Source organism: Aplysia californica, unplaced genomic scaffold (assembly GCF_000002075.1).
Source record: "Aplysia californica isolate F4 #8 unplaced genomic scaffold, AplCal3.0 scaffold00426, whole genome shotgun sequence".
NCBI lineage: Eukaryota > Metazoa > Mollusca > Gastropoda > Aplysiida > Aplysiidae > Aplysia > Aplysia californica.
In genome coordinates, this window is record NW_004797696.1 from 577,742 (window position 1) to 583,958 (window position 6,217).

Sequence of the window (6,217 nt, forward strand, 5' to 3'; positions counted from 1 at the left end):
AGAAGAAGAAGAAGAAGAAGAACAACAACAACAACAACAACAACAACAACAACAACAACAACAACAACAAAAACAACAACAACAAGAGGTTCTCCTTTTCCTATGTGCTGGACGCAGTAAGTCATCTCGCGAGTAAAGAAATCAAACTGAGGGAAAATCAAATTTCAAAAATTGCATTACGTTGTTGCGAGAGTTGTAAAATGTATTAAACATTAATTTGAACAGGATATGGTGCAAAAAAAAGACCTCTTTCGGATTCAAACCCCAAACATTGACACGCTGGCCGCGTTCAGGGCCTACTGTTTAAGAAAGGCCCGCCTGGACAGTCAAAAGTGCCCAATGTCCCTTCTGGAAGGTACTGATCTTTTATAATATCGAAATCAACTTCACAGGGACGCCGAGAGGGGCAAAAGCGAAAGCATCCTCCAGACAGCCAAGTCTGGCGTAATCAGCATTTATTGTGTGCGTGTCTTTGGGCGGGGGTGGGGTGGTTCTCTCTCGTAACGTTGTTTTGGGATTATTTCTACCTAAGTCAATGTGTCTGTCTGCCGCTTGTCATTAGCTTCTATGGATTATTTGCCTATGCATAAAACCAATTTATGTTATGTGAATAACCAATTCAACAGCTTGCGTTGAATAAATTCGAGGACTGTCTCTTTTTCGGTATTTATTAATTAAATTTTTTTTTTCTTTTTGTTTTTGTAAGGCTCATCAAAGAATATTCACTCAATGCCAAGCGTCTGAGATTGGTGTATTGCTTAATGCACAAGTCAATATAATACTGAGCGGGCACCGTATCTTCCGGACCAAGTGACTCTTTTATGCTTAGGTCAAATTGTTCTTAACCTTGGAAACAAAACAGAAGTTTAAAGCGTCGTCATACGGATTATTGTCTATTTAGGTTATAGTATTATATTTCAAGGCCTTTTGCCAGAATTTTGCCACAATCTACTTTGCAACAATAAGTGTGTTCTTATATTTTATGAAACCAACAAAAGAGCGATTCAACAAGGTTTGAACTTGAAGCATGAGCAGTAGAAATCCGATAAAAAGATACTTCCACTGTCTTTTGGTCATTTCAGAGTGTTGATTGGAGTGACCTGTTTGCAGATTTCTGTTAAATTATAACTGTATGTTTTAACGATTAACACACACTATTGAAACACGAGCGAACACAAAAACGCACTCGGTACGTGAAAAGAAATTTTTGTAAAGAAACAAACCCATCGATATGGAGGGTGTTTTAAAATGGGTACCTCAGATTCACATGAGAAACACGTCATTCTTCCACTCGTTTTTTTGTGAGTCGTTTCGCAACCATGGCCTTTTAGTTCTGAGTGGAAGCGAGACTTTACTACGTTTTATTTAGTTTTTAAAAATGGCTCACGCGACTTGACAATAACTCCGTTGAGCAGGCCAATATATTTTATTTTTCATTTTGACATCTCTGTCCCCCGGGGCAAGGACGTCACAACATGTTATGAGCTTGAGCATTTCAGCAGCGACAGGATATTTCTTCCTAGTCTTGCCTCGCATATTGCACACATTGTACAGAGATAGAAAAGAAAAAAAACATGATGAGAATGCCTCTCTTTCTAGGGGTTGCATTGTCCTACCTAGAACAATCAGGAACCGAAACTATTAGATCTAGATTTCTCTGCTTTTTGATAACACAGCAAACGAAGGTAGTCAGTGAATTAATACGTTCTTTCACAGCAAAAGAATAACAGGGATCATAAAACTGTTAAGACATAAGATTTCTAAAGACCCAATTATCGCTCAGAAAGCCTCCCCCACAACATAGTTCAACGTACCTTTGACCTTGAGTAAAGTACAAAATATAGTGTTAACATTCACCGCCTTTGTATATTATGTTCTTTTCACACTTCTCCTGGAATATTTCACTGTAAATTTGTCCTTTTCTGCTCTCTTACGCGCTGCATCCAGGGCGTCAAAGGCAACCCCTTACCAATTCTACTTTAAAAAATCGAAACAAACAAACCCTCTAAGGTAATCCTAACTGAGGTTCGAATCCTTGGGTGAGATGTTCTAAATATAAACGGTTTGGAAAACCGTGAACCCTCTCAAACTCTTTCTTCCAAAGATCAGGTTGCAAATCTGGGTTTTCTTCTTCAGACATCTAACACTGCCTTGCAAAAGGTCAAACGCAGCCACAACGGAGCAAAACTGAAGGTCATCAGTAGTTACCAACGGCACGTACAATAATAGAGCATTATGCTGAATCTTCCAAAATACATCGCTGCAGAACCATTGACCTATATTATTTTGACGGAAGTTCCTTCATAATTTGCCTGACACTCGACTGAGGGGGGTTAAAAAATGCGGAATGAGGTCAAAGCAAAAAAGGGAAAGGTCGCGCAGGAAATAAATATAAAATGTACATGCATATAAAAAATCCCCCAAGGCGTGAGTGCACAATAAGAGGGTGTTAAACAAAAAGGTTTTTTTTTTTAAACCAACGCTGTTACACTTTTTTAACAATCGTTTTAAAGGTAGATGATTTCTAACACCCCCATCCACGAAAAAATATCCTCTATATTAATAGTTCGGAAGACATCTTATACGAATGCTACTTATGAAAAGATGACAACGGACATTATGTATGTTGCAAACCTTACTGGGTTGATGAAGTAATTTATGCTAGTGAATAAGTCCACAAAAGAAACGAAATGTGCTTTCCTTTGTAGACAATGGCTTTTAAATAATGATTATAGAAAAAAACAGGCCTCAGGAAAGGGGGGAAAGATGAGAAGGGTGCTGTAGAAGTGTGTACGTCTAACATTATATTCATATTTTAAAAATTAGGTTAGAAAAGGATTTGTCATCGCCAACAAGCATCTACTCTAGAATAACAAAGTTCTATCTGCGCAGTACGTTGTTTTGAGAAATTCGAAGTAAAAAGTTTGAGTTTCACATGTCCATTTTTTTCGAATGCCATTTTTTAAATATCTTGATAAAGATTCCGGATAATCTTAAGATTTTTATAGATCAGATAGAACATTTGGTTTCTGATGTCATGGTCTTAGCATTTCAAAAACACCAAAAATATCAAATAGAACTTTTTAATTCAAAGATAGCGAGGTATATAGTGAACACTTCAAATAGAAATAGGGAGGGGTGGAACAAGAAAGAGATGGAGAGAAAGAGAGAGAGAGAGAGAGAGAGAGAGAGAGAGAGAGAGACAGAGACAGAGAAAGAGAGAGAGAGAGAGAGAGAGACAGAGAAAGAGAGAGAGAGCAGCAGCAGCAGCAGCAGCAGCAGCAGCAGCAGCAGCAGCAGCAGCAGCAGCAGCAGCAGCAGCAGCAACAGAAAGGAAACACGGATTCTAAAAAGTATTATAGAATAAGAGAATGTTCAGGAACAGGTACATCGATTTTGTTGCTGAAGTTGGCTATAATGATAACATAATAAACAAGAAAAATAACTTGCTCATTTATATATATATATAAACAGGTGACAACGGAGGGAAGAGCAAAATAATCGACATTGCTACAAAATCGACAAAATAAACGTATTGAAAATAAGATCACCTTGAAATCTTAATAACACAATCATAAAATCCTTTTCTTGTTAAAACAAAAAACACAAAGAAAGAAAGAAATGAAAAGAAGAAAGAAAAATGTTTAAACAACCCAAAACAACACACACAAGAAATCAACTGTATCACAACCTCATAAATCCAGAGGCAGGTGAGAAAACTCACTCGGTGAGTAAGGAAGGAAGCACGTGTAGAGAGGTGAGGGTCGGTCAGTGAGAGGAAAGGTTTCGGGGGGTAAGAAGGACAGGCGAGCGACACGGGAAGGAAACGTTGGTGCCACCATGGGCTGGCTGGCTAGCGGCCGGAGAGCGTGGGGCATTGTGGGGATGAGCGCTGGTGGTGGGGAGATGGCGCTCACATCGCACTCACAGACTGTAGGTCAGGCAGCTACTCCATACGGTTTTTGCTCGACTTTCGTTGTTGCTGCTGTTGTTGTTGTTGTTGCTGTTGTTGATGTTGTTATTGTTGTTGTTGTTGTTGTTGCTGCTGTTATGTAGCCTATCAGTTCGAAATGTTTGGAGTCCCGAAGAGCGTACTCTTCGCCAGGGCCACCGCCTCTCTTGGGCAGCGGGTGAGGCAGTCCAACCTCCCTGAATCCTCCCCAAAGAGATGTTGTTGCTGTTGTTGTTGTTGTTGTTGTTGCTGTTATTGTTGTTGTTGCTGTTGTTTTTATGAAGGGTTTGTTGTTTTGAGGCTTTTTTAAGGGGTGGGAGAAAAGGGGGGGGGGGAGCCCAGGAGGGTGTCTTGGAGGAGGGCTGTCGTGTAGTGTTGGTCTTTGTTAGCTTTTTTCCTTTGAGTTTTTTTTTTCTTTTTTCCCCTTCTTTTGGGGGTTGGTGGTTGTCTGGACTGGAGGGGGGTGTTTGGGAGGAGGGTTGTCATGTAGTGCTGGTGTGTATTAGTTTTTTAATTTTATTTCTTTAAAGTTTTTTATCCTTTGGGAGGGGGGTATACCTAAAGGGCTCTTGTTATGCAATGTTATGCAATTGATAGCTATCCTGTGTAAATATGAAACAATCGAAAACTATAACGTAAAGAGATATAAGTGCATTTATACAGCATTTATCCCTACTCTATAATAAAGCTTAGTAGAGCTTTTGAAGAAAAACAACAACAAAACATTAAACGTTGAATATCCTGGCAACGGCATAAACGCTAGGAGCTTGCCGATGGCTCAATATCTCTGGTGTTCAAGTTAAACCTACGTTCTTTGGTCGGTGACAATGATCAAACGTTTTTGGGTCTTTTTAAAAAAAAAATAAAAACGTAGGCCTAGACTTTATTTCTAAGAATAAACAACAACAACAAAACTCCAAAGAATAGAAAACAAAAAATTTTATAACACGTCCTAATTTTAGAGTACGCAGTACATGTACTTGTATAACTCACATAAAAGGAAAAGTGTAGAGACTCAAAAGATTAGATTTACTTTTAAACACACCCGCTGCACAGTATAAAGGTGAAGTTTCATTTTTGTACTTTCACGGGATGTTTGCATTTCATTTTATTGTGTACTGGACACTACTGTCAATTCCTTATGGACGAGGAGGAGGAGGAGGAGGAGGAGGAGGAGGAGGAGGAGGAGGAGGAGGAGGGGGACGAGGAGGAGGACGAGGACGAGGAGGACGAGGAGGACGAGGAGGACGAGGACGAGGAGGAGCCGTGAAAATCTCAGAAATTCCATCACCAACAGAGCTTTCCATTTTAGATTAATATATATACGAGGAATCTCCTTTGGGCCAGAAAATTACTGAAAGAGTGAATGAATGAACAAATGTCTGAATGAACAAATGAATGAATTTATGGATGAACACATAAGAATGAATGAATGAATGAATGAATGAATGAATGAATGAATGAATGAATGAATGAAGAGGCAAATAACTTTCGGTTATAATATTTAATACCCTTTTCAACAAAGTTCGGTTATTTAAGAGTCGACGCCTACGTGCTTAGCATGAACTTTTGAACTTCTCGCACAATAAACAAGCCGGCTATCATCGGGCTGCATGGCTGGAGGAACGACATGCGCAATTTTGTAACGAGATACATCATGCCAAAGGCTGTCTGGGGGTGGTGGTGGGGTTGGTGAGGGATGTGGCTGCACTTTTGAGAGACTTTGGAAATGAACATTCTTTACCGTTGAACAAAATAAGAGATTTTAAAAGTTATTGAAACATCAATGGGTGCATGGGTGAATAAATGAATGAAAAAGAAATGGTTGGATGAAGTTGGGAGTTAATTATTGTATTTATGAGCTGATGTATAAATGAACGAAAGAATTAATGCGAGTACTTCGGACTGTTCATATGTGACTGATCCATATTATAGAACCCCTTTTCAAAGCAAGTCCCTAATCTAAAAGAGAACGCAAGTTTAAGCTCTATTTTGCTAGAAGATTAGAAACTCATGGTAAGGACAGAAAGGAGAAAGAAAAGTATTAATATCAAAGCTTAAAGGGCATTGTACGTATAATAACCAACTTCGTTTTCGTTCCTGCCTTGACCCCTTTTTTCATTCACAGAAAAATAGGGAGGAAACAATACGTCTGACCTTAATACCAGTGCCAGTAGCGGAAGCGACAGTCTCAGCCACCGGTGCTGTTAAAATAACAGACAAACACGTTTCCTTTATTTGGAGAAGGACTGCCGGTGTTAGAAA

General features: G+C 39.2%; 1 protein-coding gene across 1 annotated transcript in view; it reads right to left on the bottom strand.

Annotated features, from left to right (window-relative positions):
- LOC101857968 (urea-proton symporter DUR3) overlaps positions 1-3,864 on the bottom strand; it is a gene marked incomplete in the record, with an annotated part of 88,436 nt that extends 84,572 nt beyond the window's left edge. Inside the window, 1 exon segment of the mRNA XM_035971388.1 lies at positions 3,692-3,864.
- Between the last annotated feature and the right edge of the window lie 2,353 nt (positions 3,865-6,217).